Consider the following 13,660-nt stretch of genomic DNA (forward strand, 5'->3'; position numbering starts at 1 on the left):
AGGGGCCGGACAGACTGTGTTCCGACAGCAAGCGCGACTTAGCGTCTGGGAGGTCATAAGTTAACAGCTCTGCTCGGAAAGCGGGAAGGCTGGAGGACAAAGGGAGGGAGAGCTGCTGAGCCCCCGGACGGCAGAGCTCAGCTTGGCGGGGAACAAAGGCGCTCGCCAGCGCCATCTCCCCCGCCCATCCCCCAGCCAAAATCCCAAAGGGAACCAGTTCCTGCCAGGGAACTTGCTCGCTCAGCGCAAACACCCAACTCTGTGCTTCTGCGGAGCCAAACCTCCGGCAGCGGATCTGACTCCCTCCCGCTGCCACAGGGCTCCTCCTGAAGTGGATCACCTAAGGAGAAGCGAGCTAAGCCTGCCCCTCCAGCCCCCGTGCACCTTGCCTACCCACCCCAGCTAATACGCCAGATCCCCAGCAACACAAGCCTGGCAGTGTGCAAGTAGCCCAGACGGGACACGCCACCCCACAGTGAATCCCGCCCCTAGGAGAGGGGAAGAGAAGGCACACACCAGTCTGACTGTGGCCCCAGCAGTGGGCTGGGGGCAGACATCGGGTTGGACTGCGGCCCCGCCCACTAACGCCAGTTATACACCACAGCACAGGGGAAGTGCCCTGCAGGTCCTCACCACGCCAGGGACTCTCCAAAATGACCAAACGGAAGAATTCCCCTCAGAAGAATCTCCAGGAAATAACAACAGCTAATGAACTGATCAAAAAGGATTTAAATAATATAACAGAAAGTGAATTTAGAATAATAGTCATAAAATTAATCGCTGGGCTTGAAAACAGTATACAGGACAGCAGAGAATCTCTTGCCACAAAGATCGAGGGACTAAGGAACAGTCACGAGGAGTTGAAAAACGCTTTAAACGAATTGCAAAACAAAATGGAATCCACAATGGCTCGGCTTGAAGAGGCAGAGGAGAGAATAGGTGAACTAGAAGATAAAGTTATGGAGAAAGAGGAAGCTGAAAGAGAGATAAAAAAATCCAGGAGTATGAGGGGAAAATTAGAGAACTAAGTGATACACTAAAAAAAAATAATATACGCATAATTGGTATCCCAGAGGAGGAAGAGAGAGGGAAGGGTGCTGAAGGGGTACTTGAACAAATTATAGCTGAGAACTTCCCTGAACTGGGGAAGGAAAAAGGCATTGAAATCCAAGAGGCACAGAGAACTCCCTTCAGACGTAACTTGAATCGATCTTCTGCACGACATATCATAGTGAAACTGGCAAAATACAAGGATAAAGAGAAAATTCTGAAAGCAGCAAGGGATAAACGTGCCCTCACATATAAAGGGAGACCTATAAGACTCGTGACTGATCTCTCCTTTGAAACTTGGCAGGCCAGAAAGGCTTGGCACGATATCTACAGTGTGCTAAACAGAAAAAATATGCAGCCGAGAATCCTGTATCCAGCAAGTCTGTCATTTAGAATAGAAGGAGAGATAAAGGTCTTCCCAAACAAACAAAAACTGAAGGAATTTGTCACCACGAAACCAGCCCTACAAGAGATCCTAAGGGGGATCCTGTGAGACAAAGTACCAGAGACATCACTACAAGCATAAAACATACAGACATCACAATGACTCTAAACCCATATCTTTCTATAATAACACTGAATGTAAATGGATTAAATGCGCCAACTAAAAGACATAGGGTATCAGAATGGATAAAAAAACAAGACCCATCTATTTGCTGTCTACAAGAGACTCATTTTAGATCTGAGGACACCTTTAGATTGAGAGTGAGGGGATGGAGAACTATTTATCATGCTCCTGGAAGCCAAAAGAAAGCTGGAGTAGCCATACTTATATCAGACAAACTAGACTTTAAATTAAAGGCTGTAACAAGAGATGAAGAAGGGCATTATATAATAATCACAGGGTCTATCCACCAGGAAGAGCTAACTATTATAAATGTCTATGCGCCAAATACCCGAGCCCCCAGATATATAAAACAATTACTCACAAACATAAGCAACCTTATTGATAAGAATGTGGTCATTGCAGGGGACTTTAACACCCCACTTACAGAAATGGATAGATCATCTAGACACACAGTCAATAAAGAAACAAGGGCCCTGAATGATACATTGGCTCAGATGGACTTGACAGATATATTTAGAACTTTGCATCCCAAAGCAACAGAATATACTTTCTTCTCGAGTGCACATGGAACATTCTCCAAGATAGATCATATACTGGGTCACAAAACAGCCCTTCATAAGTTTACAAGAATTGAAATTATACCATGCATACTTTCAGACCACAATGCTATGAAGCTTGAAATCAACCACAGGAAAAAGTCTGGAAAACCTCCAAAAGCATGGAGGTTAAAGAACACCCTACTAACGAATGAGTGGGTCAACCAGGCAATTAGAGAAGAAATTAAAACATATATGGAAACAAACGAAAATGAAAATACAACAATCCAAACGCTCTGGGATGCAGCGAAGGCAGTCCTGAGAGGAAAATACATTGCAATCCAGGCCTATCTCAAGAAACAAGAAAAATCCCAAATACAAAATCTAACAGCACACCTAAAGGAAATAGAAGCAGAACAGCAAAGGCAGCCTAAACCCAGCAGAAGAAGAGAAATAATAAAGATCAGAGCAGAAATAAACAATATAGAATCTAAAAAAACTGTAGAGCAGATCAACGAAACCAAGAGTTGGTTTCTTGAAAAAATAAACAAAATTGACAAACCTCTAGCCAGGCTTCTCAAAAAGAAAAGGGAGATGACCCAAATAGATAAAATCAGGAATGAAAATGGAATGATTACAACCAATCCCTCAGAGATACAAACAATTATCAGGGAATACTATGAAAAATTATATGCCAGCAAATTGGACAACCTGGAAGAAATGGACAAATTTCTAAACACCCACACTCTTCCAAAACTCAATCAGGAGGAAATAGAAAGCTTGAACAGACCCATAACCAGCGAAGAAATTGAATCGGTTATCAAAAATCTCCCAACAAATAAGAGTCCAGGACCAGATGGCTTCCCAGGGGAGTTCTACCAGACATTTAAAGCAGAGATAATACCTATCCTTCTCAAGCTATTCCAAGAAATAGAAAGGGAAGGAAAACTTCCAGACTCATTCTATGAAGCCAGTATTACTTTGATTCCTAAACCAGACAGAGACCCAGTAAAAAAAGAGAACTACAGGCCAATATCCCTGATGAATATGGATGCAAAAATTCTTAATAAGATACTAGCAAATCGAATTCAACAGCATATAAAAAGAATTATTCACCATGATCAAGTGGGATTCATTCCTGGGATGCAGGGCTGGTTCAACATTCGCAAATCGATCAACGTGATACATCACATTAACAAAAAAAAAGAGAAGAACCATATGATCCTGTCAATCGATGCAGAAAAGGCCTTTGACAAAATCCAGCACCCTTTCTTAATAAAAACCCTTGAGAAAGTCGGGATAGAAGGAACATACTTAAAGATCATAAAGGCCATTTATGAAAAGCCCACAGCTAACATCATCCTCAACGGGGAAAAACTGAGAGCTTTTTCCCTGAGATCAGGAACACGACAGGGATGCCCACTGTCACCGCTGTTGTTTAATATAGTGCTGGAAGTTCTAGCATCAGCAATCAGACAACAAAAGGAAATCAAAGGCATCAAAATTGGCAAAGATGAAGTCAAGCTTTCGCTTTTTGCAGATGACATGATATTATACATGGAAAATCCGATAGACTCCACCAAAAGTCTGCTAGAAGTGATACATGAATTCAGCAAAGTTGCAGGATACAAAATCAATGTGCAGAAATCAGTTGCATTCTTATACACTAACAATGAAGCAACAGAAAGACAAATGAAGAAACTGATCCCATTCACAATTGCACCAAGAAGCATAAAATACCTAGGAATAAATCTAACCAAAGATGTAAAAGATCTGTATGCTGAAAACTATAGAAAGCTTATGCAGGTAATAGAAGAAGATATAAAGAGATGGAAAGACATTCCCTGCTCATGGATTGGAAGAATAAATATTGTCAAAATGTCAATACTACCCAAAGCTATCTACACATTCAATGCAATCCCAATCAAAATTGCACCAGCATTCTTCTCGAAACTAGAACAAGCAATCCTAAAATTCATATGGAACCACAAAAGGCCCCGAATAGCCAAAGTAATTTTGAAGAAGAAGACCAAAGCAGGAGGCATCACAATCCCAGACTTTAGCCTCTACTACAAAGCTGTCATCATCAAGACAGCATGGTATTGGCATAAAAACAGACACATAGACCAATGGAATAGAATAGAAACCCCAGAACTAGACCCACAAACGTATGGCCAACTCATCTTTGACAAAGCAGGAAAGAACATCCAATGGAAAAAAGACAGTCTCTTTAACAAATGGTGCTGGGAGAACTGGACAGCAACATGCAGAAGGTTGAAACTAGACCACTTTCTCACACCATTCACAAAAATAAACTCAAAATGGATAAAGGACCTGAATGTGAGACAGGAAACCATCAAAACCTTAGAGGAGAAAGCAGGAAAAGACCTCTCTGACCTCAGCCGTAGCAATCTCTTACTCGGCACATCCCCAAAGGCAAGGGAATTAAAAGCAAAAGTGAATTACTGGGACCTTATGAAGATAAAAAGCTTCTGCACAGCAAAGGAAACAACCAACAAAACTAAAAGGCAACCAACGGAATGGGAAAAGATATTTGCAAATGACACATCGGACAAAGGGCTAGTATCTAAAATCTATAAAGAGCTCATCAAACTCCACACCCGAAAAACAAATAACCCAGTGAAGAAATGGGCAGAAAACATGAATAGACACTTCTCTAAAGAAGACATCCGGATGGCCAACAGGCACATGAAAAGATGTTCAACGTCGCTCCTTATCAGGGAAATACAAATCAAAACCACACTCAGATACCACCTCACGCCAGTCAGAGTGGCCAAAATGAAGAAATCAGGAGACTATAGATGCTGGAGAGGATGTGGAGAAACAGGAACCCTCTTGCACTGTTGGTGGGAATGCAAATTGGTGCAGCCGCTCTGGAAAGCAGTGTGGAGGTTCCTCAGAAAATTAAAAATAGACCTACCCTATGACCCAGCAATAGCACTGCTAGGAATTTATCCAAGGGATACAGGAGTACTGATGCATAGGGGCACCTGTACCCCAATGTTTATAGCGGCACTCTCAACAATAGCCAAATTATGGAAAGAGCCTAAATGTCCATCAACTGATGAATGGATAAAGAAATTGTGGTTTATATACACAATGGAATACTACGTGGCAATGAGAAAAAATGAAATATGGCCTTTTGTAGCAACATGGATGGAACTGGAGAGTGTGATGCTAAGTGAAATAAGCCATACAGAGAAAGACAGATACCATATGGTTTCACTCTTATGTGGATCCTGAGAAACATAACAGAAACCCATGGGGGAGGGGAAGGAAAAAAAAAAAAAAAAAAAAAGAGGTTAGAGTGGGAGAGAGCCAAAGCATTAGAGACTGTTAAAAACTGAGAACAAACTGAGGGTTGATGGGGGGTGGGAGGGAGGGCAGGGTGGGTGATGGGTATTGAGGAGGGCACTTTTTGGGATGAGCACTGGGTGTTGTATGGAAACCAATTTGACAGTAAATTTCATATATTAAAAAATAAAAAAAATAAAAAAAAAATAAAAAAAAATAAAAAAAAACACTAAAAAAAAAAATCAATAAACGTTAAAAATTTTTAGAAAATAAATGTTTACTTTTCTTTAGTGTCAATAGCGATAGACCTTTTTAATATAATGAAGCCCATTGTGCTTTTATCAACATTCAGTGGGTTTTGCTCTTCTGAGTGACTCTCAACATTCACTCACAGATGACATTTACCTCTGTTCATGTTCTTCATTGTGTAGTGTTTCCTTGTTTCTTTGAGAAACAACTTACCAGGAGATTTATGAGATGTGAGAAAAAGTTACTGGGAAACTTTACTACTTTATTTTTGACTTAGGGTAGTAAAATGATCAACAATAATTTTTTGTCGACTTTCAAGGGTTTTCTTTCACGTTTTAAAAGTAATTGTAACTTCGCCACTTTTTGAAATGTTTTCCGATATTATGAAGTTTTAAAAAATATATTTTATAAAAGTATTTTGAGCAATCAGTTCATTTAGAAATAGTAGGATGGCAATACCCGATTTATCTATACCTGCCAACCAGTGTCCGGGGCTGGAATCCTGGGAGCTAGGGGAGAAAACAGTTTTGTGGGAGAGTCTTAAAACTGGGAGACTTCCTGACATGTAGGCATCATTACCATTCAGATTATTTTCACAGAGGGTGGGCTGTGTTTGGTCTGCCATGGGAGAAGGAAGCAGCAGCAAAATGCTGATTTCTCCTATTCCCTGTTATTTTTCATGTCACGTATGCAGCGTGGGGGGTGAATGGGACAGAGCATCTCTCTTAATCCCACCTCCCTTCATGGATGCCCCCCACCAGGACTCCCCGGTAAGTCCTGTGAGATGAAGATTTTATCCTGGTGTTCTGGCCAGCTTCCATCTGGCCAAAGGCATTTTATCTAAATATTTCTAAGGCGCCTATCTCTGCAGCATTGAAGTGCTCAATTAGATATGGGCTAAGTCTTTGTAGCATATCAGTCTGCACTGCTGAACAGCTGCTGCATTCCAACAGAGGGTGAAGTCATCTCTATATATAGAGCATGGCAAGCTGTTTGGAACAGCAGATTTAAGCAGGCAAATGCACACCTGAGCTGTAAGGCAGTCAACTGCCCAGAGTGATAGAAGGGTCTGGAAAAATCTTTACTTTCTAAAGGGGCAAGTGGCATGGAGACCACAGGGTCTTTTATTCAGCTTTTTTTTTTTTTTTTCTATAGCTTATAGCCTCTCCTAAGTACTTTTTTTTCCCCCTGTAAACTCCACAAATACATTGTCTACAAAAGTGGCTTTATTTTCTTCTGTGATTTTCTCTTACAACTTGTTTGTTTATGGATAAAAATTTCATCACATATTAGCCAGTATCCAGGATATTGCCATTTAGTAAATATCACTGTTGCTGCAAAACCATTGTGCACTTATTCATTTCATGCCTGTTTTCCCTGTTGAATTGTAAGCTCCTCACTCCTGATGCATAATACTTGAATAAGTACATAAATATTTAGCATTGTGACAATTCACAATCCCTCATGGAGTATGATGTTCTGGTCACCATCAAAAGGCCTAATTATTGCGCCTTCTAAAGTGATCAGCAAAAGATGTGAAAACATTTCTGAAATTTTTGAGTTGGTTCTCAGAAGGCTATAGTTACCAGTGAAGTGACTGATACCTGGCACTGGAAGGATCCTGGGAAGTTGTCTAGGTGCCTCTCTCTCTCTCTCTCTCTCTCTCTCTGTCTCTCTGTCTCTCTGTCTCTCATGGGCTGAACATAGGTTGCTTTGATTTGAAGAGAAGGACAGGATGAATAGCTAATTGTGCAAAGATGCCTGGGCAAAGAAACAAGATGGAGGTGGCCTTGGAAGTTTCTGGAGTTCCATCCTGGCTCAACCACTTCCTAACTGTACTACTCTGGTAAAGTCATAGAATGCTAATGGGCCTCAGTTTCTTCACCTAACAAATGGAGATAATAAGCCCTGCCCTGCTCCCCTCACAGGGCTGTAAGGAGGATCTTCAGCAGGACTGAGTCTGAAAATGCTATGCAAATGATACCACTTTTAGACATGAAGGTATAGTCCTATTTTTGTCATCCCTATTTTATCTGTCACTGAGGGTCAGATAGCCTCCTGAGCATCCTACTCTAGCCACCTGGAAGCAACAGCTCCCTGTCTGCCTTTTTCCCCTGCAATGACTGTAATGGTGTATCAAGGGGGCAGGCAGGTGAGAGATTCTGAGAGAGCCGGCTTCCGAGCTTCTGATATTGCAAATCACCTGAATAGAGAGCCACTGTGACTCACTCTCAGACTCTCCACTCTGCCCCTCAGCAGGCAGTGATTCTGCCTCATTTCATGGAATCGGAAACCACTGAAGGTCAAATAGTGCCCAAATGAGAAGCACCAGAAGAGAACATTTCATTTATGGCCAGTGCTCTCCTTATCCCACAACCCTGTTCTCAGCTATTAAAGCCAGAGCGTGTCTGTGGGAAGGTAAATTACTTTCTGGGGATATAAGCTGTCCTTTCTGTCAGCACTCAGATCCCTCAATGATGAATTTATAAAATGAACTTTGCCTTCTGTGAGGCAAGCATGACGCAAACCCTTGTCTTGTGATTTGTGGGACACACCTACTTTTTCATTGATTAGTCATTAAACAGAGTCAGAGTGATATAAACACATGCTACCAGGAATGTGAATCAAGGAGCCCAGAGCAAAAAAGACCTCCCTGGATGAACAACTTCTTTAAATCTGTTATAAAATCCTGCTATGGGTCATAAAACTCTATTCTCAGTATACAGAATAACCCCATGTAGGTAAATGTCTTACTGGTGCTAATACTTCTTTTTTTAAATTCTATGAGAGCACAGATGACAGCATATAAGTCCTCTTCGTCCCTTAATTTTTCTCTTGCCCACCTCTGTCTCTATTCAGTCTGTATTGGTCCTTCCAAGTCACCTAAATTGCCAGCTATGTAGTCTGACAGCCAGATACGTATGGGCAGGAGGGGGAGGAATTGAGCTGATTACCTATTAACTTCAGCCTAAATTAAATAGATTTCCATATTGCTTTAAAATTCATAGTTCTTTTTTATGCATCCCCCCTGGGTTTCCATGCTCTCTCTATAAAAAGGCAATGTGACAAATTCCTTTGCCAAGGCTTAGATGTTGGGAACTCAGAGTTTTTATTTAATCATGGTGCTGAGTTCCTGTCTGGCCTTGGATATGCTATTTTACATTTCAAATATTCCATCTGTAAAGGCAGAATGATATTTCTTCCCCATCTTGCAAGAAGTTAGGAGATGATCTATCACTTAGTGTTTTTAAGAGCTTTGGAGACACCAGGTGCTTAATGGACTCTCTGAACTGATTAAGAATACTGGGAAAAGTTGATGCTGAAACATCATTGATCAGCTGACCTGTTTTGGCATAAAATCTGCTAAGGTTTCTCTTTCCATAGCACTCACTGAGTGGTGCTGCTCTGCATATCTAGTAATCAAAAGAATCTGGGTCATTAACTTGGATTGTCGAAATAGTGCAGTTCTTTATTACTTGTCCTATTTTATTTTATTTTATAAGAACACAATTCTAAAGCATCAAACCAGTAGAGATCCCATTATATAATAAACGTGCCTAAAAAGAGCTATTTTATCATGAAATGTGCTATGTTTTTATCTTAAGGTCATAGTTGGTGGTTGGGGTAAGATAATCCCTGGCCAATGTAAACTTTTGCGAGCAAACTATAATTATCTTTGAGGTTTACCATTTCTGTAATGAGGACTGAATCTCTGAGATTTGGGGGAATTCCTCTCCAATTTGGATACATTTTATATAGATATTTCACTTCTTGGCCAATATACACCGAGTTTCTATATTGAGTCCAGCCCACAAATATAAATATCTCTATTATGCACCGTGTCTCTATCATAGAGGACTTTATGATGTTGAAGAAGTAGACATTAAGTACCAACTAAAATGTAAGGTGAGATATAAATAGGATAGTGTATGAATACAAATGAGGGTAACTATTGTCTTAGAAGTCTAGGAACGATTTCTCAGACATTGGAGACATTTACATGGGAATCTTGAAAGAAGAATATTTTACCAGGTAAATAAAAAGGGATAGGAAATAAAAGAGTATTCTTTGCAGACAATGTAGTGAGTGTATTGAATATTTTAGGTTCACCATTTTGTAACAGGAAATGAGAAAGTGGCATATAGATTTACCTACTGAGTTCCACTTAGATATTCTGGAAGAGGCCCTTTTACCTTTATTGATCACAAATTAACATCTCTTGCAAGGAAGAGCTCCTCTTTTCCAAGTACCCTTCAACACAAAGTTTACTTGACTTCTCATACAGCTCATATGCGTGGAGGGGAAAAAAAAGAGTCTCTTGAAGGTCATATTCTTTACCATGAACCAGAATTGCTCTTCCTTGACCCTTGTGTTCTATTTAAAGTGATGACTAAAATCACAAGAGGCCCTCTTCACAGTGAATGGCTGCTCCTTAGCAAGCACACACTCCTCCAGCTTAAAGACCATGTTGTAGGGAGCCACAGAGGTCTTCGATAATACCTTTAATCAACCCTTTGGAGTGGAAGACATGGGAGAGCTACCAAGGTACCATAACATTATGTGACTCTCTCCAGACTTCATTAGGCTCCAAGGGAAGATATTACAGAGGTTGTTTGGGCAGCCTCTACTACAGAGGGCTGTAACATTATAAATATAAATTAACATCTCATCTCATTTGGTTCATTTTTATTATACTTACTATGCCAGGCATTGTACTAGTTATTTTCATATATTATCTGATTTCTTTGTAGTATTTATACAAACCCAGTATTTTTAGATATTATGTTGATCTTATAACTTTATGCATTCTTTTTAAAAAATGTTTATTTATTTTTGAGGGAGAGAGTGAGAGAGTGAGCCGGGGAAGGGTAGAGAGAGAGGGAGACAGAGGATCCAAAGTGGGCTCTGAGCTGTCAGCACAGAGCCCAATGTGGGGCTAGAACTCATGAAAGGTGAGATCATGACCTGAGCTGAAGTCAGACGCTCAACTGACTGAGCGACTCAGGCACCCCTAACTTTATGCATTCTTAAAAACTATATATGTTTAATATAATAGGATTAATTTGTTGTTGGATGCTTCTTGACTTTACAGTAGGGCTGTGAGCTACTTGAGAGCAGCGACTTCGTCTAATGCTCATTATGCCTAACTAGGCACATGTAAGTATGCCAACTTTAAAGTTCTCAGTGTGACCGTTTTTTAATTGAAGAATTATTGACATGCAATGTTTTATTAGTTTCAGATATAAACATAGTGATTTGATATTTATATACATTATGAAATGGTCACCACAATAAATCTAATTACAATCTGTCACCATACAAAGTTATTACAATATTATTGGCTATATTCCCTATACTGTACATTGTATCTCTATATCTTATTACTGGAATATTGTACCTCTTAATTCCCTTCACCTGGTTTGCCCATCCACCATCCCCTCCCTTCTGGCAACCATTAGTTTGCTATCTGTATCTATGAGTCTGTTTTTGTTTTGTTTTTCAGATCCTACATATAACTGAAACCGTACTACACCTTTCTCTTTCTGAATTATTTCACTTAGCACAATACCTTCAATTAATGTCACAAGTGGCAAGGTCTCATTCTTTTTTATGACTTAGCAATATTTCATTTTGTGTGTGTGTGTGTGTGTGTGTGTGTGTGTGTGTATGTATAGAAAATATGTTCTTTATCCATTCATCTGTTGATGGACACAGCTTTCTTGCATATCTTAGCTATTGTAAATAACATCACAATGAACATAGGGGTGCATATATCTTTTTAAAATTCATGTTTTCATTTTCTTCAGATAAATACCTAAAAATGGAATTGCTGGATCACATGTTTGTTTTATTAATTTTGGGGGGACACTTATACTATTTTCCAAAGTGGTTGCAACAATTTATATCCTTAACAACAGTGTAAAAGGGTTCCTTTTTCTTTACATCCTTGATAATAATTGTTATTTCTTGTCTTTTTTAATAGCCATTCTGACAGGTGTCAGGTGATACCTCATTCGGGTTTTGACTTTAATTTCCCTAATGATTAGTGAGGTTGAACATTTTTCTTTGTGATTGATGAGTTCCTGTTGTGTTATGTTTGGATTTCTTTCTCTCTCTCTCTCTCTCTCTCTCTCTCTCTCTCTGTACTATTATAGGTTTTTGGTTTGTGGTTACCATGAGATTCATATGTAACACCCATGTGTATAGTAATCTATTTTAAGTTTGGTAGTCACTTAAGTTTGAAGTCACTCTAAAAGTACTACATTTTTACTACTCTCCATACCCAAATTTTATGTTTTTGATGTCATATTTTTTTAATGTTTATTCATCTTGAGGGACACAGAGAGAGAGAGCATGAGCAGGGAAGGGGCAGAGAGAGGGAGACAGAATCTGAAGCAGGTTCCAGGCTCTGAGCTGTCAGCACAGAGCCTGATGTGGGGCTCGAACCCACGAACTGCGAAATCAAGACCTGAGCCGAAGTTGGACGCTCAACTGACTGAGCCACCCAGGCACCCCTTGATATCATATTTTATATAGTTTTATTTTGAGTATTTTTGGCTGATTATTATAGACATAGTTGATTTCACTATTATCTTTTAAACTTCATACTAGCTTTATAAGTGGTTGATCCACTGCCTTTACCATGTTTGCCTTCACAGTGAGGTTTTTTTCTTTCATGTATATTTTGATTTCTACTTACAAACTTTTTTTTTCCATTTAAATAAGTCCCTGTAATAAATGCCCTCTATAAGGACATTTTAGTGGTAATGAATTCCTTTTGCTTTTGACTGTCTGGGAAACTATCATCCCTTAATTTCTGAATGAGAAATTTGCCAGGTGGAGTATTCTTGGTTGTAAAATTTTTCCTTTCAGCATTTTAACTGTATCATTCCACTCCCTCCTGGCCTGCAAAGTTTCTCTTGAATACTTAGTTAATGTCTTATGGGTGTTCCCTTACACACAACCATTTCTTTTCCCTTGCTGCTCTTCTGAGTCTCTGTTTTTTGACATCCTAATTGTAGTGTGTCTTGGTGTGGATCTCTTTGGATTCATCTTTGGAACCCTCTGTGGTCTCTGGACTCAGATACTGTTTCCTTCTTCAGGTTAGGAAAGTTTTCAGATATTATTTCTTGAAATAAGTTTTCTGTCCCTTTATCTCTCTTTTCTCTTTCTGAGACCACTATAATGCCAGTATTGATGTTATCCAGAGGTCTCTTAAATTATCCTCATTATTTTAAATTCTTTTCTCTTTTTGCTGTTCAGTTTGGGGGATTTCCACTACTGTGTCTTTCAGATGGCTGATCCATTCTTCTGCATTCTCTAAAATGCTATTGATTCCCCCTAGTATAGTTTCCATTTTTGTTATGCATTCTTCAGCTCTGATTGGTATTTTTTTATATTCTCTCTGTTGCGAGTTCTCACTGTGTTCATTCTTCTACTGAGTTGGGTAAGCATCTTTATAACCATTACTTTGAACTCTCCATCACATAGATTGCTTATCTCCCTTTCATTTAACTCTTTCTCTGAGGTTTTCTCTTTTTCTTTCATTTGTGATGTATTCCTCTGTTTCCTCATTTTGCTTAACTCTTTGTGTTTATTTCTTTGTATTCAGTAGCTCAGCTACATCTCCAAGTCTTGAAGGAGTGTTCTTATGTAGGAGATGTCCTGTGGGGCCCAGAAACATAATCCTCCCTCACCACCAGAGGCAGGTGCTCCACAGGTGGCCCCTGTGTGGCCTGTCTATGCCTTCCTATTGTAGTGGGGCTATGACTACTGCAAGTGCACTGGTAGGTGGGGCTGGCTTCTGACCCAGCTGGCCAGCCACAAGGCCTGGCTGCAACTGCTGCAGGTGTGCTAGTGCAGAGGGCTGGTCCCTGACTTGGCTGCCTGTGAGGCCTCACCATGACTGTTTTGGGTATGAAGGTGGGTGGGGGTATTCTCT

The sequence above is a fragment of the Panthera onca genome, chromosome C2 (assembly GCF_046562875.1).
Source record: "Panthera onca isolate mPanOnc1 chromosome C2, mPanOnc1 haplotype 2, whole genome shotgun sequence".
Classification (NCBI taxonomy): Eukaryota; Metazoa; Chordata; class Mammalia; order Carnivora; family Felidae; genus Panthera; species Panthera onca.